General features: G+C 33.6%; 1 protein-coding gene across 12 annotated transcripts in view; it reads left to right on the plus strand.

Annotated features, from left to right (window-relative positions):
* Positions 1-23,165, plus strand: part of SLC16A7 (solute carrier family 16 member 7) — a 176,763-nt gene that overhangs the window by 53,568 nt on the left and 100,030 nt on the right. For 8 of the 12 annotated variants that reach the window (XM_050749608.1, XM_050749605.1, XM_050749604.1 and 5 more), the window contains one exon: positions 7,487-7,585. The gene's annotated coding sequence lies outside the window, so the exon portion shown is untranslated. Of the gene's footprint in view, positions 1-7,486; positions 7,586-14,186; positions 14,917-16,248; positions 17,295-18,289; positions 18,384-23,165 lie in introns of those variants that run through there. The other 4 variants (XM_050749610.1, XM_050749611.1, XM_050749614.1 and 1 more) reach the window with 4 other exon arrangements.

Below are 23,165 nucleotides of genomic sequence, written 5' to 3' on the forward strand. Positions count from 1 at the left end.
CACTACAAAAAAAAAAAAATACAAAAATTAGCCAGATGTGGTGGAATGTGCTTGTAGTCCCTGCTATTTTGGAGTTTGAGGTGGGAGGATCACCTGAACTTGGTGAGGTAAAAGCTGCAGTGAGCCATTATTGTGCCACTGCACTCCAACCTGGGTGATAGAGTGAGACCTTGTCTCAACAACAATGCGAACAACAACAATAAGAAGCCAGGTCAACTGCAGGAGGTGATTGAGGATATTTAGGGAACTTAAGGATAACGGATGATGTTAGAACTTTAATGGAGGAGAGGAAGATACAAAGATGTATGTGAAGAGCTTACAGAACAGGCCTTGGGGTCCTGCTGAAATTGAAATATATGAATATGTAGTGGTATCAATCTATACAATTAATCCATTTTCCTTTGCTCTATTTAGTACAATAATTGTATAGTCCATTCCAAGTTTGGAATTTTGAGAATTCTTGTTGAAAGAAGACATAGGCATGGGGGACTTGAGATTGTTAGTGATTGATTATAGATGATATTAATATTTATTGAGTACATATGATGTGTTAGTAATTGTGCTTAGTACATTACATATGTTGCCACATTTAAACCTTTTTTTTCTATGAGGAAAAAATATTGTTCCCACTTTCTAAAAACCAGCTGAGGATCCAGGTATGTAATTTTCTCAAGATAGATTTACCATGATGTAATGTAACTGGGATTTGAGTGAAGATTAACATTGCAGCTGAATAGAGAAAAAAAAGTGAGGCTAAAAAAGGGTTCATAGTTTGGGAGAAAATATGTCAAGAGACTAACCAGTCTCAAGAGGATTCCAGAACAGGATTTATAGAAATAAAATATTTTAGATTGCATGAAATATAGGGAACTAATTGGTAAGTAGAACATCAATGTTTAAGCCTCTAGTGATAGAGGCATTCAGAGTGGCCGTGAGATCCAAGTGGGAAATGGTTTTCTGAAATGAGAGTTGAAGTAGAGATCATGAATTCTATGGATAGATTATTTATTGTAGTACATAGGTATTGATTATCAATATTGATTTGGTGAGATTTTGGAATCAGGAGAAATGGATTTTGAAGGACTGATCTAAAAGCTGATGAGTCCTAGTATTCAGAGTGATACAGATTGGTGAATGTAAGTGAAAAATATTTTTTTGCATGAAGGTGGAAAAGTAATGATACAAAAGCCACAAAATGGAAGTAAGATTATTCTGAGCCTCTATCTTGGTCTGAGTGTATTAAGACAATGACTTATATAAATCAGGCTTTCAAGGAGAAAACAATTTGGAGACAACATAATGTCTCGGTTAGGAATAAGGAAGTTTGTTTATTAAAAAATGGTAGTCATAGAGTGTACAATGGACAAGGTTGAGAATGACATCAAAAGGAGTGTGGTAGGGTGGAGAGTATGAACCAAATGGGAAAAAGTGCATAGCTGTGTGAGTGAGAGATTGCGAAAGAAGGTTAGTGATTAGAGGAAGCAGTTTATTTGGGGCTTGACAGTGAGAGACAAGAGGCATCAGTGGAATTTAGTGGCTTTAAATTTGTAAACAGAGCTTTGGTTTAAAGGTGTTTTGCTATTTAATTTCCAAATACTACCATGACCTGACTTTCAACCACATTATTATTTGAGCTAAGTGAGGATGACAGTGTTCAAAGTTCAGTGGTGGTTGGGGCTGATACAGGAGTCTTGTTGGTCAGATCAGTGGAAAATTTGGATGATATTAACTGGATCTATACCTCTGGTTTTGTGGCCTTGCTTAATAGTATTTTACTTTAAAAATTCTAAGCCAGGCACGGTGGCTCACACCTGTAATACCGGCACTTGGGGATGCTGAGGCAGGCGGATCACCTGAGGTCAGGAGGTCAAGACCAGGCTGTCCAACATGGTGAAACCCCATCTCTACTAAAAATACAAAAATTAGTCAGGTGTGGTGGCAGGTGCCTGTAATCTCAGCAACTCGGGAAGCTGGGACTGGAGAATCACTTGAACCTGGGAGGCGGAGGTTGCAGTGAGCCAAGATTGTGCCATTGCACTCTAGCCTGGGCTACAAGAGTGGAACTCCATCCCCCATCCCCACCAGAAAAAAAGTTCTAAAAATATTAGTACAAATTTTATAGATATTTGTCTAATATTTCACTTTTTCAAGGCATTATATTATATTAATTTAATATTTATTGTTTAGGATTTGCATATCATCATTTATGCTTTGCTTATTAGGACAGATACCCACTTGATGATATTAATTTCCATTGTTAAATTTTAAAAGGGCATAGTCTTACCTGAGCACTTGAATAACTGTAACAAAAATTTAAATTGGGTCTGTAGATTTACTTGTTTCACAAGACATGAAAAAGAATGTGTGTTTTATATAAAATAAAGGAGATACTGTATTATGAAGTGAATTCTAAGCATACAATTCATCAAAGTTTAGCACTAGAAGTGTTTTTATACACCACATAGTCCAACCACCTGTTTATGGCTGATTCATGTGCATTTGGTATCTTTTCATGAAAGATATTTCTTCTAACTGGTATCGTGGAAACGGTGAGCAAGATCAAAGTTGGAATATTGGCTCTATCCTTAAATCTGTATACCCCTGAGAACTTGGCTTCTCCAAGCCGAGTATTTCCTCTTCTGTAAAATGGGGATGTTACCATTATCAAAGAGTGATTAAGAGGATTAGAGTGCCCATTTTACCTTTAGATATCTTTGACTATGAGGTCATACTTATATTGAACAAAAATCTATCTCTCTGTAATTCTAATCAATTCACTATAGTTCAGCATCCTGGGACCACGTTAGGAAGTTGAAAATTATCTTAAAACTGAGTTTCCCACTGTATAATTTTTGGTGTTTATGCAGCAACCTGGCCTTTAACAACTCATTATTAACCATGTCTTATTTTCCCCAAAGATAATGATTGAATAACTACATTTGCCAGGCAAGGGCATCTGGGAGTCTCCTGGACAAATTTGATCATCAGAGGAGTCACATATGTCCCGGGAATGGGTCTGCTTTGGTATCCCTGCTGTGCTCAGGCGTGGGTTGGGAGGTGCGTGTGGGCAATGTGGACTTCACGCAAATTCAACAATGGATTTCAGAGGTCAGCAGCTTGAGCCCTTGGCCAGTTATACTTCCTCTAGTTGTAGGCCTTTGAGGCACATGCTTAAGAACACCACATCATATTTGTCCACCTTAATTGTATATAAAAATAAAATTGCTAAAAGCTCTAGTGTAGTATTTGCTTTATAGAGTGAAAGATAAATGTAAATTTTGCTATGGGGAGATGGTAGCTAAAAGAAGCTACTATTTATGCTTCTCTCTTACTCCCATGCAGAGCCCCCCTCACAACTACCCATGCTTCCCTCAAAGTAAGATGATAAACTGAGCATGGCAACATTCCAAGACAAGCTTGGTATGATTTGCCTTTGCAGTGTATCTTGGCTTTGCCCCTCCTCATGGTTAATTTTCAGTACACCACTAAACAAATTATATTTTTTCAATGTTTATTGATTTTTCTTTCATCTTTGACTTCCTCGATTAGGAAAAGGGTAGGCTGTTAATGTCTCTATAACAAAGAAGTGAGAACAAGATTAGTGAACTGAATAATTTTGTTAAAGTTCTGAGATCAAAGCTTATTGTCCTAGTGTTTCTGTTACTCATTTTCAGTATATGATGATGTAGGCCATTTCCTTAGATTCGATTCATGGAACTGTATTGCCCTTGCTTAGAGATTTTAAGTTACACTACTTATTAAGGAGTACCGTAGAATTTCTTATGTCAACCATGAAAACAGCTATATACCGTAGCTGTAAATAGTGTTTACAGTTATATACATGTAGTTGTTTGCAACATGGCTTTTTAGAATCTGTCTTCCGTGACTTTCAAAGATCACCTTTGCTGGTTATGTAAACTTAAAACAATGGATTTGCTTTTGGACATTTAAGAGTATGATGCGGTGTCTCATGCCTGTCATTTGCCAGCAAAAGAAATGTTACTCTTCAGCTTTGCCACAATGCCCTCACATTCTTCAACCTTGAGTTAGTCAGCCACTTATCAGCTGATGTGATTTTACATTTTTGCCTTGATCATTAATCATTCACTTTAAGTTCTCCTTTTGTAGTGTTTGCCAGTTGCTTCCAAAACAAACATGCTTTCTGGGCTTAAGGAAGGGAAAAGCAAAAAGATTTAAAAGAAGATAGTAGATGGTTTCACAGTTACTTTGGCTTTATTACTAATGCCAACTCCTATCATAAGGCAAGAACTAAGCTTGAGGTATTAATAAATATTTTATTCAAGGAACTTTTTTTCAGCCCTTATGAGAATTTATAAACATGATTGGATGGGATGGTGCTGTTAAGTTAAAGGGAGAGACTCTCTCTCCTAAGATAATAGATTGTTTGGTGATTTTCTGAAAATTTGAGTGTGGGTTTACATAGTTTTAAATATTCCTTTTAGATTTACTGTGGATTCTAAAACAGTCTCTTGTTTTAGGAGGACATTTATTTATTTTGTGAAATAAATTAATAAAATTACATATGTCAGCTGACATAATTTTTCACTTTTATTATTCTGTAGATAATAATCAACCAGGTGTAAACATGAGTAATATATTTCCTCTATTACATCATACATTCCTAGCCCTTTGAATAAGCACCTTTGCAAAAATATATTTCATTTCTGTCTTGATTAAAATTTGTTTCATGAGTTGGAAGAGATCATGAACCCTGGGTAATGCATTTTGGTTGTAACTAAAATTCTTAAGTCAATTAATTATGAGTTACGCCAGACATGGAACTTTATGACACCCAGGGTATTCTATTAAAATAGCAGTATTGAAATAGCTGCTGGCCCTTTCTAAAAAGTATGGCCACTTAAATCACCTAAGTAATGATCTTTGAAATTAGAGAATTAAAAATACCACATTATTTCCTACCTGATAATTGGATGAGAAATTAGACATTAACCTAGCCTTCCAAAGGCCTAGAGATTCCATTTTTTTTTTCTTTCCTGTTCCTTCTTATTTGTGTTAATTTTATTTTCAGTAAAACAGATCAAGGAATTTCTCTTAGTTTATGAACCTTTCTAGAAAAGTAAATATAGCTTATACTTTTGCTATTGGTTTTATATTAAAGAAATTATGCAAAAGTTGCCTTTTAATAGAAGTAAAAGTCTTTGTAGAACTTATCTGTGATTTACACATGCATGCTTCAGAAGGTCAGGTATTCTAACTTTTGTACAAGGTAAAAGTTACTTGGAATATGGAAAGGCATGCTAAAACAAATAGAAAACATTTTATTTCATTTCAACTACCTTTCTTTTTAAAAAATCTTTATTTAGTAGACATGATTTACATATCAGCCCTCAAACATAACTTTTAAAGTTTGCTCCTGTTTTAAAAGAATAAAGTCACTCTTTAAGACAAATGAAACTTTTACTGCCCTGTATTTGCAGAACAAAATACTGTAAACTAAAATTAACTGTAATATTCTAATGTTGTAGAGAAGAGCCAGGGAATTTCTAAAGTCACGTTGTTAAAACAAATTTTTAGTTGAGAAATAAAAAAGAGAAAGAAAACTTCCTTAACTAATGATTCTCAAATATTAGTAATATTATTTTATTTCATATGAGAATCAAAATGTGGGAGATCTCACTTGTTAGGTACAAGGTAAGAAATATAATTACACAGACAAAAATGGATTATAGCAAATAATACCAGTTTGTCACCATATCTATACATGAAATAAATTCAAAATTATATAATTTTAGTGGTAATTACTGAATCAGAAAGAGTAAGATGTTATGTTTTAAAAATATTTACTATATAAAGTTTAATTATTGTGGCATAATAATACTGGGAGTTTTGTGAAGTATATCTTAATATTGATTCTAAATTCAAATGAATTTATTGTTATAAGGAGATATTTTGCATGTAAAATTCACAAGTTTTTGTGTAATTTTTATTAAATTACAATGTATATATATGGTCTACTTATTATAGTTTTGGAATTTACAAAGTAAAGAATTGATTATCAACCTAAAATTCCTTCCATTTTAAACTACAATGTCAAGGTTCTCTGGTTAAATCACGTAACATTACAAGTGCTATCAGAATGACCTCAGACTATTTCTGTTCTGTTTTCTTTGGCCTTACTCATGTGATATTTTTTATACTTTAAAAACCTTTGCACTGCACTATGCTACTGTAGAACAATCTGATTTTTCTTGATTACATCTCAAAGTTGATTATACTGATTTAATAATAAGATAAATATAAGAATTTGTAAACTTAAATATTTTATTTTTAAAATAAAGAATCTGCAAGGATCTAATGTTTATTCATCTATATATTCTAATTTTTACTGTATTAAGTAGCAATATTAATATTATTAATTAGTGTCATTATTAATAATTATATTTTGATCAACTATTATGGGGTAACATAATTATAACATAGGGTTAGTGGTGATGCAAATGAATTTAACTAAATAATCTGTATGTAAAGGAGTCTTTAAATAGAACTTTGTAGCTTTAAGAGAAGAGTTAATAGTTAATTGTTAATGTTAATTAATATTAATTAATATTAACTATTAACAATTATTACAATCAATAACAATTATTCATTCAACAATTGTTATTAATAACAATAATAGCAATTATTATTCATGTTGTTATCATTTCATTGCCAAACACTGTATGTATTGGTATTTTACAAATGTTAACTAGCTTAATTCAATAGTCAAATTTTTGGGGTAAATACTAGTATATCCTTTGTTTTCAAGTAAAGAAGTTGGACAGAGAAGTGAAAAACTTGTTTCAAGGTTCATATCAAAGAACATACAAGAACTGATTATTAAACATTGGTTATATTTTTATAATATTTCTGATGTATTGTTAAACCTTAGATGCTTCACTGAAATTTTGCTCAATTTTTAATTAAGACATTTAATATAAATAGAATTTTAGTGTATTTATGTAAAAAATTTCAAGATATAACTTCATAAACACACACACATATGCATGCACACACACACGCACACACTCACACTCACATATATTTTTGTACCAAAAATGGAGGGAAACATCACTCAAAAGTTAAAAACAAGCTATTGGTTTGAAATCCCAAAGATGCTGGACTGAAATGAGTCTCTCTGATGTTTTGGCAGGAAATCCTCTACACCTTGAGAAATTTTACTTGGGACAGAAAATATAAGGGCAGGCACAAATAAAGGCAGGTGCCATAATTATAACATAGGGCTAGTAGTGATGTGAACAAATTTAACTAAATAATCTGTTTATATCTAAAGGGGCCTTTAAATAAAACCTTGGAGCTTTAAAAGAAGGTAAATAGCATTTTCAGCCAGTGCGATAGAAAGCTATATGTTATTAAGTCTTTCAGATATGAAGTTGGATATATTTTCCATTTTTCTAAACATGCATAAAAATATTTAGATGGTTACCATATTCTTTGATTCTTCTAGGAGTCAATCTTAAGATGTGATGCTTTCATGTGAAACCTGAAACAAGGTGATCTGGGGAACCAAAGACTCTAGGACTCTTGGTGCCAACAGAGCTACTCTGTGAGTATCCTTGGTGTGTAATGATGCTTTCTTCCATCTAGCTGTTGTAAGTCATGCTGTTTATGCAATTAGTAAATCTTACTGTGAATGGTAATATTGGCATGACTACTGTTTTAGTTCATTTTCTAAAATAGGACATACCTTAAACTTGGTACTTTTGGCTTCTAGTGTTTTCATGATCCAATATACTGTGTGATCTTGGTCAAGAGACTAAGTCTCAGTTTCTCTGTATATAAAAAGAAGCTAAATATAAACTTCCTACATTAAAATGATTAAAAAGTAGTAAATGATAAAGTTTCAATAATATTAATAGAATTATATTCTATTTTTATTACTAACATGAATTCTGATTTTAAAATTAACGAGAAAGCTAGAGATACATACTTTTAGTTATTTACCTTTATCATTGACACTTTTTAAAAATCTACATTTTGAACAAAAATGATCATATTGGGGTTTTTTACATTCATATTTTGTTTGCAAAGGGCTTATCACTCACGAAGTTTTCACACTCATGATTCAATCTGATTTAATCCTTCATACAATCTTGGTTTAAAGCAGGTCAGGGATTTTAATCCTCACTGTGCAGATGAGAAAACTGATAACTGATGCTCAGCATTGTGTCTTGCTGAAGGCTGCATAACTTATAAGGGACTTAAAATTCAATGTTCTTATAACCAGTCTATACTATCTTCTCTAGACTGTTCTTATAACTAGTCTATACTCTTTCAAATAAATGTAAGCAACTGTATTCAACTGGTCAAATTTCTATTTTTGCATTGGATTGCTACATATTTTAACTAGTTTATAAGAGTAGTGTGATAAATTTACAAAGTTATATTACCTGTTTGTTGCGAACAATTCCTAGACCAACTGTATGGCTGTATTCTGTCTTCTACCTCTGTTGTATCATGTACTCTATCTTCTACCTCTGTTGTATCATGTACTCTGTCTTCTACCTCAAGTTCATGAACAAATCTTGGTATATCTATGTAGTAAACAGAATAATGGACCCCCACATCTTAAACTCTGCCGCTTCAGAATATTATGTTACATGGTAAGAGGAGAATTAAGGTTGCAGATGGAATTAAGGTTGCTAATTAGGTGACTTTGAAATTATCCCTGATTATGTGCATGGGCCCAGTGTAAATACCAGGATCCGTATAAGTGAAAGAGAGAAGGCAGCATGAAAGATACTCAGTCCAATCTTGACGGTTTGTTGATGTAGGAATGCAGCCAGAAGCCAAGGAATGCCAGTGGTGGCTTTCAGAGTATGGAAAAGCAAGGAAACAGATTCTGTCCTAAACCTTCCACTCACACCTTGATTTTAGTCCAGTGAGACCCATTTCAGACTTCTGACCTCTGAAATTGTAAGATAATAAATTTGTGCTGCTTTAAGCCATTGTATTTGTGGTTGTTTGTTACAGCAGCAACAGAAAAAGAATACAGCTCAACACTGTGAAATTATGGAGAGCCTCAGAGTAGAAACAGTGGTTTGTGCCAAGAGGTTACTAGGTCAGTCATAGGGGTATTTGCTGCTTTGATTGAATTTTTTGTTCCATGTTAAGTATGATCATAGGGCTAGGTTGTAATATGTCGTATGGTTCCTTTTGGATACATAGTTTGCTAAGGAAACCAGCTTACCCCTGCCTGTTCTTATGAAGAGTACAGAATATAGATCTTGGAGCATTTGGGTTCAAATGCTGCCTCTGATGCTTACTAATTATAATCTTTTTGAGCATCAGTTTTTTCATCTGTAAAATGAGGACAATACAAGTTCTTTATAGGGCTGTTGTGAGAATTAGCTATTAATTTGTGTTAAGTGCTTAAAATACTATTAATACTTGGCATATTGTAGGGCCTAATTAAGTGGTAGCTATAATTATTACTAAATTATTCCTCAAATACTGTATTTTCTAGATTCATTTTCTTTATTCAGATCTAGATAGGAAAGTATCCAAAACTATCTCAAAGGGATGAGCGCCTTTGTGGTGGAGGCATTTTAGTATAATTACGTGAATTTTGTAATTTGATATTTTACTTAATTTTTTAAAACCTTTCGTGCTTTGAAATGCCTCTTCTTTGTCTGTTTTCATCATCATAAATATGTAGATGAAGCAAATTTGTATATTCTATAATAATTCATTTCATTGACTTTACTTATTGTACTGTCTTAACTGTTTTATATTGTGAGTCTTTAGGTTAGTTTTGATGTTACTACTTCAGCATGCGAATATCTTGGTAGTAGGGAAAGTATGCAGCACCTTGTAATAAGAGATCCTAGATTAAAAATACTTCACAAGTGAGAAAAACCTAATCTGAATAGAGTTTTCAAAGACATGGTTGAGAGAGGAGTCTCTTAAGTGGATACATAGAAATGACTACTTCGGTCAGTGCCCCATTCTCTGTGTTTGACGGTGGTGGGTCTGCTTTAGGCCTGGTGGGAGCATATATTTGATCAGTCTTTTAGGCCTTCACCACAGTGGCTATATCCCAAGGGACAATATATTAATTAATTCAACCAACATGTGTTACATACCTCCTAATGCCAATAAACAAATAATGTCTGTTCAAGATGTTTCCAGCTTAGTGGGGAAGAACCAATGATCCCTGAAGTAGCATAGATTCTAGCAGTGTAGTTAGGCAGGGTGGTAAGACCTGTTTACTCTTTCTAGCTACCCACACACAAAGGCCAGTTGCAGCATGCCATGATTTCTTATGCAGTTTTAAAACGTGCATTGCTCTTACAAAACAGTTTGTCTGTGCCTGTCTTTTGACACCCTAGGTTTTCTCTAGTACGAGGAAAAACAAAACAAAATACATTCCTTACATAGACACCTGAAATACAAGGAATCCCTTTAAATTGTGTACTTAAAAACTATAATCACAGGCCTATTGAGTCTGTGGTTAAGAAACAGATATCAATAATCACATAGTATGTTTTAGTAAAACGAGGTTTCTCTTTTTCCTCAAATACGTGTGGTATCTTTGTGGTGTTTTTCAATCAATTCCTTCGATTTTCATTTTACAGTCTTACTTCTCCCACACTTAACTAATTGGCATCTCATTTACCTGGATAAAGCTAGAAATCACAGAAAATTAGGAGGAGCTTTCCCCAAGGCACTCAACGATGTGGAAATGGTTGGATCTTTGGGTAGCCTTGGAGAACCGTTTGAACACGGAAGCTACAAAGGATATCACTGTTTCTTCCCTATGTTTTCACTTGAATCCAGCAGTTAACAGAAGGGTAGCAGAGGAAAATAGGAACTATTTGACCAAAAAAATCACTGCAATGAGTTAGTGGAAGGTTTCAAGTGAATTATGTGCCAAATGCCTTCCCATGCCTTCTATGCCTTTCTGTGCCTTTCTACCTTGAAACTGCATCAATAAATCAGTACAGAGGTAAGCTGAGCATGCCCGGCTGTTAATATATCCTCCCTAATATTCCAGTAAGCCTCTCACTGTGTCCTCATTTCTTTCACATAGACTATGGATTGTGTGGGTTGGTATAAATGCTAACAATCAAATAATTAGGCTTTTTCTTTCATGTTGAGTTGGCCAGATTTACATATTTGGCAGTATCTTAAACTTGAAAGTTTTTAAATGTTCAGTCTTCTCCATTCATAACATGGTTCAGAAATAATGAATTGAGAGTTTCTGATATGAAATAATCCGTCAAATGTGGTAATGTGTCTATAAAAATATGGTTAAAATGAGTATAAATGGTTTTAGATACAGGGAAACATTTCTGTGATACTGTCTTGATAATTAAAATCCTAACATTACTTAACAGCTTTATGATGTGACAGCAGATGCCTAGAGTAGGTAGTTTTATTATTTTGGCTCGTACCTTTAGCTTATGTGAATGTATGTGGTGATCAATTAAATTATGCAAGATTTTATAATATATGACTTTGCTAATACTACTTTATAACTCTATTTTAGCTTTGACAATTCTGGTTTTAAAATATGCACACACACACACACACACACACACACTCACACACATATATAGCCTCCCACCATGGGAAAGTGAATATTTAAAAAATGTTCTTAATTTATTTAGCAGGTATGAGTGCATATTTCTTACATGCATATATTGTGCAGTGGTAAAATCTGGGCTTTTAGTGTGCCCATAACTCAAGTGGTGAACATTGTATCCAATAGGTAATTTCTCAACCCTCATCCTCCTCCTAGCTTCCCACCTTTTGTAGCCTCCAATGTCTATTATTACAGCGAGTGACTGTTTGAGAAAAGTAAAGCTGCCTTATTTATCCCGGCATCCCTCCTGTACATAATATAATGGGTTTTGTGGCTAGCTACTCACTATATGTTGGTTAAATTAGTTATTTAATTAAACACAAGGAAAAAATGTATTCAGCTAGTCCCTTTGATTCATCTCTTTAATTCTTAAAATTGATGCGGAACTGGAGAATATTGCTTGGATATATGGTCAAATGGGGTTTCTCATTTGAACTTATCAAAACTTAGGCTTTCCCTTGTATGGGAAGAACCTGCTCTAGTAAAATTATCATACAATGTAGACCAGATCAGAATCTGTCTCCTCCGTAGGAAGGCATATCTGGAAAAGGGAGAGCCCAGAATATTGCTGCATCAAGCTTGCTTAATTTTTTCTTGAAAATTCAGCTATCAGATGTGGAGTGGATTGAAGTGTTATTTTAACAGTAGTATCTGCATTAGGAAATATGAGGCCAGTATGTAGGTGAGAAGCCTGGGGGTTACAGAGGTTAGATACTTTGTTCAAGGTGAGAAGTAGAGTATAGGTTTTACCCAACTCTTCTAATACTAAATCAAGGTGTTTTCTTGTCGTCGTTTTATTTTGTGGTTTTTGTTTTTGCTTTTGCTGCTGCTGCTTTTTTTTTTTTAAAGAGCCCTTTAAATAATCCTTTTTTAAAAAGAATCCTTTAGATTTTTTAAAAAACATCTTTTTTAAAAGAATTTTATGCTGCATCATAATAGTAATAACTGGTGGTCCCAGGGGAATGACGTTTAGTGAACAGGCTGAAGTCTGTCACAGTGCCAGTCCAGGGCAAAAGAGGTCCATGTCCTCCATCTGCTGCTGAGGAGAACACCAAGAGAGTCTAGTCCCTGTTGGGAACCCAGAGGGTAATAAAAGCATTGAAGCCATGGGACTTTAACTTCTAGGGCATGGTTATGGCTTCTATAAACTGTCTTTGCCATGTAATTTTACATTGCTTTTAAAATTGTTATATTCTGACATCATCATATGGAGGTTTTCTACTTTTATTTAAAATAACTTAAAATCCCAGTCTGGACAACATAGCCAGACCTTGTCTCTACAAAAAATTTTTTAAAATTGTCCAGAGGTAGTGGCATGTATCTGTAGTCCCACCTACTGAGGAGGCTGAAGCAGGCTAGTTTGAGCCCAGGAGTTCAAGGCTGCAGTGAGCTTTGATTGCCACTGCATTCCATCCTGGGTGAAAGAGTGAGACCCTGTCACAAAATTGAAAAACACAATAAAATAAACTATGATAAAAATCCTAAAATAACAAAAGGTTACCTTAAGTTTTATTTAAGATGTAAATTTGTTTTGAGGTGTGGAAAGATCTCATGCCCTGTGAGATGTGACTGAGACAGTAGATTTAATGTTGCCTTAAACTTCATTTATTTATATCTGGTTAATGACTAATGCCTTTGTAGTGTTTTTAAACCAGGAGAAATAATGACTTCTTATTTTACAAATAGCAGTAAAAAGTCAAAGCACATTAAGATACCTATTCTAGTGTAATTGGCAATAGCAACAGATGGAAACTACACACCCTATCATATTATGTTTTATAACATATTCTCTGGCATTCCTATGTGGAGGAGAAGTGGTTAGGTGGTTGGGTGGGTGGAAGATGCTTGTGGTATGTGGATGTTGGGAAGGGGAGGGGATATTGACCAGTTTTGAGTAGGAGCATGTCGTTGTCTGCATTCATGTTAGATGTACAGTTTAGGCAAAGATTTGGGGTTTTGAGTAGAGAGATTGAAGGCTGGGATAACACTTGGAAGGCTACTAAACTTGTTGGTGCCTGTGGGAATTAGGGAAAGAAGATAGATTTAACTTCTCCAAGTAGAATTTACAAGGATTGGCAACTTTGGTTTCATTTTAGAGGAGACATTTTTGCTGACTCTGAGACTTTGAGCTGAGTGGCAGAATGTTAGTGCATTTAATAGAAAGCTGTGGGACCACAGTGCAAGCTGAGAGTGATGGTGGGGAGCTAAGTGGAACCCAAGGTCCTGAGCTAGAAGAATATTTTTAAAGCACTCTCTCTCTGAACTTGTTTCCTCTATTGGCTAAATACAGTAGTATCTTCTATTGAATGGATAATAGCTAAGAAAGTAAGGGTCTTAAATGTACCATGTACTCAAATCACCTTTCCAATAATTCTTTTCCATTAGTGAACTCCTGTTGTCAGCAAGAAGGGGGAATCTATTAAGGTGGTAGAATACTTGCATATTTAGGATCACCCTCCCCCAATTAGATTTTTCTAGGATGTATTAAAACTTTAAAGGAATTATTCTGTGAAAGCAAATTTGACTGATGGCATCTTTCTCTTATGCTTATCAAGGTTAAAAATGATTTCTTTTTACATTATAACTCTGAGAGATAATTAATGTGGATTGTTTTCTTCTGCTGTAAGCTAACTTTTAGCTCCATTGTAATTCTAGAATTTAGAAAATAGAATCACTGTTAGTACTACTCAGTGAAAGTTAGGATTATGGTACTGTTTCCAGGAAAAGAATAGAAAAAAATATTGTATCCAGATGAGAAAAGAAATGTGTTATATTATTTCCATTATGTTTGTGAGACCTTTGGTTTTTGTGTTTTCTGATTAATTTACTGCTGTTTTCCATTCACAAGATATATGTGAGCTTTCTGTTCTTTAGAATTTCTTGTACTTTTTATTCAGATGAAAAACTTGGATTTTGCACATTAATTCAGTTTTACTCCTTAGTTACAATGCAAAAAACATCATAATCTCACAAGGGAAATGTGTAAAATGCTTCGTGAAACTTGGGAATAATATTATAAATAAATCTATTGCCAAGAACTTATTGTCATGTTTTAAACACGGAATTAATAACCTGTTCCAAGGGCACACAGGCTATTTATCAAGGTTTTCTCCTAAGACTATCTGCATTTCCTTTCTCTCCTGTCCTCATATTATTGAAGAATTTTGGAAACCGGAAATTAAAAAAAAATCTCGCATGATCCTATTTTTGGAGTTACTTTTGAGAATTTATAACCTTGGCAAAAGTTAGTCACCTTCAGCCATTCTCTCCCCAGGGCTCCTGGTGAACAGGTCTGTTTTGCATTTGGCTTTTCTTTTCTCAAAGGTGCATGTAGAAACCACACTGTCTGTGTTTATCTCACATCTCACAGAATTTAGTTGCCCAACTTTAGTAATGTGATTTCTCTGTACTCTTAAGTTATATTCTTATAAAAAAAGGTGAGTCAAATTGTTGAAGGTGTTAGTGTGATTACAAAGGTGACTAAAGTTAATATTAAACTCAGTTCATTCTATTTGCTATTTGTTTTACACCAGCAAACAACCCATAATTTGCTGCTTTAGGTGAATTTTAATTTTTGATATATTTGCTTAAAATGTTTAACATGTTAAAGTAATATGATAGAAGAAATATCTTATGTGAAGAAAGATGAATTCTACATTTAGAAAGAAAATATGTAATTTATAATTTGAACTCTTTAAACTTTTCGAACATGCACACTAGACTTAACAGACCCTGGTTTTATCAGTGGATAGTATTTTTTGAGGATTTTATATTGTAACGACAGTAAGCAAAATAATACAAAATAAGTACAAAATACATTTTTCAAACTCCTGTCAATTTTGTTCTTTATAGATCTTATCAAACTATTTTCTTGATAACAATGTTTACATATCAAAAGTATGTCTTTGTATTTCTCTTCTTGTTTAACTTTAGAATATTTTGTAATAATACTAGCTAAAACAGTTAACTTATACATATGGGAGCCTTTTAAAATTATTATTCTTGATGTAATAAATAACATATTAACTGAATAATGTTGATGATAATTTCTGTACATAAAATTGAGTCTTGTCATATTATCAATATAAAAAAGTAGTTGATAAAGCAAACAATATTATTGAAATTTTATTCTTTTACCCTTTTTAAAAAAGAAACTACTTTGAGGTATATGTACAGGGTACAAAATGAAGTTATTCGTTGGTTAATCACTTATATTACATTTTAGTAATTTTACCCCAAATAAATGTATTGAACACTCACTAGCCACTAAGCACCTTGTTTCATTGGGACAAAGAAGCATTTGAAGATTTCTCAGTAAATATATAGACTGCTTTTGATTGTCAGATATATTATATAATTGTGAAATTCATAGTACAATTTGTTCACTGTGTTAAAATCTCAGTTTATGTCTAATTTTGTACTAGGGTAAAATTTCTTTATGCTTTTATTTCATTTTAGTTTTTAAGCTTAAGTTTTCAGTAGAAATGATAGAAACATACCACATATTTTGTAAAAGCATTTAATTTATTTGGTTAAATAAATTAGATAAAATTTCTAGAAGTTATTTGTGTTATTACCTGTTTATTATTATTTAATAATTATACACATTTAGAAATGCAGCCTTCCCAAATCTTTGGGAAGCATATTTTACAAGTGGCAACTGCTTAGTGCTTAGATGTAAATAATAGCATCTTTCACAAAGGAAATCAGATATTTCTCTTCCACTGATAGAGGGAGTCTGGCATGCTGTTTGATAGAGAGGAACATAGGCCTCAAATCTGGACAATCTAGAGTCGGAATCCGGGACCCAATATTTCACAGCTATGTGAAATAAGTAATCAAAACTCTGAGCTTCAGTGTCCCCATAGGAAAATATTTATCATAATGTCTATCATGTATCATTTAGAGAATAGGGTAATAGGTATAAATTATTTGGCACAATGGTTACCTAGAATATGAAAAGTATTTAATAAATTACAGCACTGCATTTTTCCAAAGGTTATTGTAATTTCTTCAAACACAAAGATGGTACTAATGATCTATCACCAGATTCACCCTCACACAGGGCTGGGGACTCTTTGGGGCAGAGAACAGGCATTTACAGAATGGCTGACCATGTAGGGAGTGTTATGTGTGATCAGGAAACAGATTAAACTGGCTGGCCTACAAGAGATTCAACACTTTGACCCTGGCCTCTTTATTATTGTTCGTAACTTACAAAGTTACCTAGTCTCAGACTCAGTGAAAAGTCACTCAACTATTAATTTATATAGTACAGCATTTTTGCAATATGCTTTATGCATATTAAATCACATGATGGAAAATGTGCTTGAAAATGTGGCTACATCAACATAACACATGAGAAGGTTAAATTTAGCAGTTCACATTGCCAGTCTTGGCCACCTTCTTTGACCCATGATATAATTTAAGCCAAGCTTACTTTAGACTTTGAAAAGTATCAACTAATTGTGCATGTCAAAGCAGGTTCTTGAAAAAGAGAAAGAACTAACTTTCCCCTATTTGAGAGAAGAGAGAGGGAAGGGCAAAGCAGAGTCTCTGGAGATATGTGTGTAAGTTTGCTTGTGGCTAAAAGTTAATGATCAGTTGCCTCTGTTCTTAGCCCTGAGCCGGGAGAAAAGTGTCAAACGCGGGTTCTCTCTCTATTCAGGTAACTTTAAAAATGATACAAATCGTATTCATGTTCATTGTAGTTTAGATTATAGAGGTAATTTTTTTTTCCTTTAGTGTCATGTGATTTCATGCTCTAAGTATATTGGAATAACAGTGAGAAACTTTATATATGCTGGCTAATGTAATAAAAAATATTTTATTTTTGAAGTATTCCAAGTTAAGGCTAAGCAGAGATTCTGTATTGTATTAGATGGGAAGATAATTTTTACATGTTTTTATGAAACTATCAATTGTGGTTCTTAATCCTACTGGCTGAAAGATGTATTAATCATAATTATTTAAAATAAGGTACATTATATAGTGTGCCCAGTCTTGGCTAGTAAGGAAAATTTAAAAAATTTTTAACATTGACATTCTGAAAATAAGACTAAATCTTTAATCATTAAATTATTTGTATTTCATATTATAATGCCAAAAGTAACCTATTTTTCCTATTCTGAATCATTGTATTTTATAACTGTGTGTGTGTACTTTGTTGGAAAAAAATAGTAAAAATAAATTGATTTTTATTATAGGACTTAGGTAATTTCATTCCAAAACATTTGGGATAGTATTACTACTTCTCATTTGGATACACACCAAAGCCATGCTGACAGGTTCATAATTTCACATATTCTCAGGTGTTGATGAGCAATGATTTTATTTTTGTATTCCTCCATTCAGGAGGTTTAAAGGTACGGACAGCAGGCCGGACCAGCACCAGGCCTGTATCAGGGAGACAGACTTTCTTATCTCCCATCTTGTGTGGAGTACTTAGAGCCCCCTCTACCACGCAGAGCATGAACTTCTGCTTCATTGACTACTTCCAGTCCCACATTCCAGCAGGCTCAATGCTGTGTTTTCCAATGCTGTGTTGGAAAACCATGCTGTGTTTTCCCTCTGTTTCTGGGCAATGGAGATGCTTCTTCTTGTTGATATTGTTATTATGATCACCATTTAGGTTAGATATTTAATTTGTTTTTTGCTTTTCAGATTTTTTTATCATCATGTGCTTGCAGCAGAGAGGTTACATTCACATGTGAATTTACAGCAACATGTTGATTCTTTGGCTGACTTTGGACTAAAGGTGGATAGCAAATTATCAAATATAAAGTGCATCGCAGTTCTGTATTGCCTATTGCAATTAGATATGCATTGAATTCTAATTGTGTGGGTTGCAAACATGACATTCTTATATAATAATCAAAGAGCTTATTTGTGTTCGTACCTGGATGGAAGGCTGTGCCATCTCTCTATCAAGATAGTTCTGTAAGTGTACTTTATAGTAGTCCAAGGACTTTAATTCAAATGCAGTTTTGGATCTAGTCAGCTATTTGACCCGAGCTTTAACAAAGCCATAGAATTCTCCACTCTAAAGCATAAAAGAGTTGACTTTGACTCAGGATATTTTGTAGGCTAAAGTCTCATTTCCATCACTTCTATGATAAAATAACTTACAAGGTTCTTATGAAATTTATAATTTTGAGCAGTATATTAAACATGTCAGAATGATTTTGCCACATAATACTTCCACGTATAATGAAGCTAACCTCTTGAACAAAACGTTGAGCATTTTATATCTGAGTGTAGAAGAACATTTGCTGAAATTGATGAATTGGTTTTGGCATAATAAATATTGAGCTGTTGTTTTTGACAATAATTGGCAAATAGATTCAGTTATTTCTTGAAGTTGATTCTAAAACATACTAGTAAGAATATATCATAACAAAGAATAAGTGCTGAAATTGAGACTCCCATGATGTTGAACAAAATTAAGCCCTAGCTCAGTAAGGTAGGACACTGTGTTACTTATAGTTTAGACAAGTTGTCAGAGAATATGTTTTTTTGTTTTTCTGGGTTTTTTTTGTCCACAAGTAATCTCTAGTAATTTTTGTTAGCAATAAAATATTTACCTGAGCATTTAATTAGTACACTTTCTTCTCTTTTGTGCAGCCTAACATCATAGAAGGAGTGAAAAACTGTCTCATATAACCCAAAGGACATTAACAAAGATGAATAAAATATTGCAATATTCATTTCTTACCCATAACACTGAACTTAATATTGAAGCAGGTTTATAAAGATGACACTGCATGTTTAATTGTGTATATCAGTTCTTCAAATGTCTTAAGTCTCTATTGATCTTTGCTGTGCTACTTGTTGGAACATCATTGGTTATCTAACTGGAAGAGGGCATTTATTTATCTGTTAGTTCTCCAAGGATATCCTCATCTCTCTTGAGAAGAATTTTTGCAAATATTCTTTTGGATTTTTTTACTCTTTGCTTGTCACTTGATGAAATCATGCTCATCATTCAAGGCTCAAGTAACCAAAATATTTTTATGATCTCAGTCTGGTTTAGTTATGCTGCCTTATATAATAGTTATTACTTTAGAGCAGTTTTTCCCAACTAGATTTTGATGAGAAAATTATTCCCTAATGACCTAAGCCTTACACCTGATTTATCAATTTTATGTGTTAACTTTTCTCTTTTGCATTATGTTGCATAATATTTATGTAATATTAGAAGAACTAAGAAAATAGCCACTAAAACAATTTTCCATTTTTAGGGATTCAGATAATTCTAGCTGAAAAGCTGCCATAGAGTGTTATATTCTTTTTTCCTTGTTATTATCTCTAAAAAGATTATATACTCCATGAAGGCATAGACTATATCTTGTTTCCTCTTTATACCCGTAGTGCTAGCACACTGGACTTCTGCCACATAGGAGTCGTTTGATAAATATTTGTGAATTAAATGATAGAAAGAGGCTTTCTTCTTCTCGCAAAACTTTGTTGATAGAACTGTTTAAGGTGACGGGTAATCCATATCACTGGGTCCAAAGAGCTTAGATTACACATGAACTAGTGCTGATATTTGAAAGGGCCAGTCAGGTGGGGAAAGCAGAGGAAATCTGAACTGTGCTGATATTTTTTTTGTCAGCCCACCAATGTTATATGTATAGATAGCAGGCCTGTTTACGTTAAGTCAAAATTCTCTACAGTCTTATCAGCTCTCTAAAGTAAGAGGTGCTGGGAGGAAGGTGCAGAAAAGAGGAGCAGCTTGGCAGAAATAAGGCAGGAGATCTATGTTCCAATAAAAAGGGCTAAAATTTAGGCCACAATTTCCGTCCTTTGGGAACTGGAGTGAAAACCAACAGTCAAGATAGAAGTCATGCTACAGAGATAGGAGTACATTTGGGAATGCTGTTACTCATGTGATATTCTGGTATCCCAGATCACAATGGATACAATGGGACAGAAGATAGATCAGATTCAAACATGCTAGAGGGTTTAGGACTTCTAAAATGCTAAGACTCAGTTACAGTTGTCTCATAAAGTGGTAGGTCTGATCCTCATCTCTCAGATCATCTTACCCACAGCTAAGCAAGTCTGGGTCAACGAGGGCAATGATGGAACAAGGCTGTATGCCAGTTATTATTCAGCAGACTAGTTTGTTTCTTCATAGCATGGTGATGACAAGGGTCCCAAGACATCCTTAAGAACTAGCAAGAGAGGACAGGCTCAAATGCACAAATGGTTTCAAATATCTACTTATTTCATATTTTCATATTTCTTATTGTCTTATTCACTGGACATAGTATTCCGGGCTGAGTCTTTGTATACCCCCAGAATACCCAGTGTGATTGAATTTGGAGATGGTGCCTTTGGGAAGTAATTAAGTTGTGATGGTAGCATCTTGTTCTGATGAAATCAGTGTCCTTATGAGGCAACAGAGAACTTGATCTCTCCCACTGTCTTCTTGGACAGAGGAAGGCTAAGTGAGCACACAGCAAAAGAGCCCTCAACCTCACCTGACCATGTGGCACTCAGATATCAGACTTGTAGCCTCCGGAAGTGTGATAAAACAAATTTCCATTGTTGAAGCCACCACTGTATTTTGTTACGGCAGCCAGGGCAGACTGGCATACACAGCAGATCACATGTTTAAGCCTCAAAGTAAAGGTAAAAGGAAAATGTTAAAAGAGGAAGATAGAGAGGGGAAGCATTTGTGGCCTGTTTTGTTACCAACCATAATTTTACCACAGTCTGAAAAAATACAATGCATGATGTAATAAAATCTGTGTAGGGATTACACATTAATGAACTATGCTTCTTTTTATATAAAATAATTTAAATGAACACTTTTAGAAAAAAAAATGAACTGGGTCAGATGTTCTGATGTTATTTAGCACTTCCACTTTCCACATCATGCACTTACATATTAAGTATACTTCAGGACTATTATGTGTTTACTAGTTTTGCAGCTATTGCAGATTCCCCAGTTATATATAAAGCCAAATGACTAAATATTTCTTTAAATCTTTCTTCACATAATCTGTTCAAAAATTAAATTTTTTATTATTTCATTGCCAATTGACCTTCAGGCAAACTGTCAAGAAATTTATGAGGGTAACAGCTTGAATATGTGTACCCAAGTGTCTCTTGGGTAAAATATGACTTATGACTTTCTTGCTTCTGAAATGATTAAGTCTCAAAACCTGAAGTTGACAGCAGAGTCATTGTACAGATTGATGTTCTCAATGACTAACATTTGACAGAATTTGCTTCTGATTTATAATGCTTCTAGGTAAAAACAATTTACTTCATTTTTTAGTATTTTTACTGTGTTCTTTCACTAATTGGATAAAAAATAAATTTTTATATTGAATATATTTGCATTTTGAGTAAACTAATATTTTAAATTGAACTTTTATTTTTTAAAGTACAATTTTTATTTTTTTAAGTATGCTGGCATGATTTCTGCCCTTTTCTTTTTTGATGTGAAGTAGTTCCTGATTTTTTTTAATTGTAGCTAACAGCAAACTATTACTCATATAAAATCTGTTTAGTAATAATTGGATTTTTTTTTACCATTTTTTTCATTCAAGTATGTCAAATGGATGTGAAGAACAATTATAAACAATTAGGTACAACCCCCACTAACAAACTTTATAATTTCTGGAAAATAGAGAACTAATAAATCACTTTTTTCTTACTCCTCAATTACTCTAAATTATTATAATTTTTTTTAAGAATTAAAGTATGCCACATTAAAGAAGGAAACAAAATGCAAAAAACAGAGAGTGTAGATAATACATAATTCCTTCCTAGAGTATTTTTATCTACTAAGTAGTTAAAGGGACATATTTTTATTTTATGTTTCCTATATAATTTATACTTTCTACCTTATGCAAATGTTACTTAAACTCTTTTGCTAAATGCAAAAGAGTTTAAGTAACATTTGCATAAGGTAGAAAGCATATTAACAAAATTAATATCCAGAGGACTACCATTCAACTGAAGAATTTACTAGAATATCACTTGAAATGAGTTTATTCCTCTCCTGTTTCATCTGCACCCTGTTTCATACAGAGACAGCTTATTTTAAACTTTATTATGTTTTAGCTCATTGCATGTGTGTGTGTGTTTTAATGTAGTGCTTAGTGTTTTTTCTTATAATAGAAAGATTTAATGAATAGTTGTGAATTTTTGATACTTTGAATTTATAATGGAATCTAGGATGAGATCTTTTGAGTGCAGTCTTTTTGTGAACTGCATTTTCCTTTCTAGTAAAAAGACAAAATCAGGGTTTGTGTGTGAAGAGGTTGGTCCAATGCATCATTATTGGGTAGGCCAGAGGCATATTGGAAGGGGTGACACTTAAGATGGAAAAATTTGAAAATCGAACATTGAAATATTAAAGGATTATTTTTTTTTTTTTTTTTTTTTTTTTTTTTTTTTTTTTTTGAGACGGAGTCTTTGCTCTGTCACCCAGGCTGGGGTGCAAAAATTTGGGACTACAGGTGCCCGCCAAAGACGGGGTTTCACCATGTTAGCCGAACCTTGTGAAATATTACAGGCGTGA

The sequence above is a fragment of the Macaca thibetana genome, chromosome 11 (assembly GCF_024542745.1).
Source record: "Macaca thibetana thibetana isolate TM-01 chromosome 11, ASM2454274v1, whole genome shotgun sequence".
In the NCBI taxonomy this organism is placed as follows: domain Eukaryota; kingdom Metazoa; phylum Chordata; class Mammalia; order Primates; family Cercopithecidae; genus Macaca; species Macaca thibetana.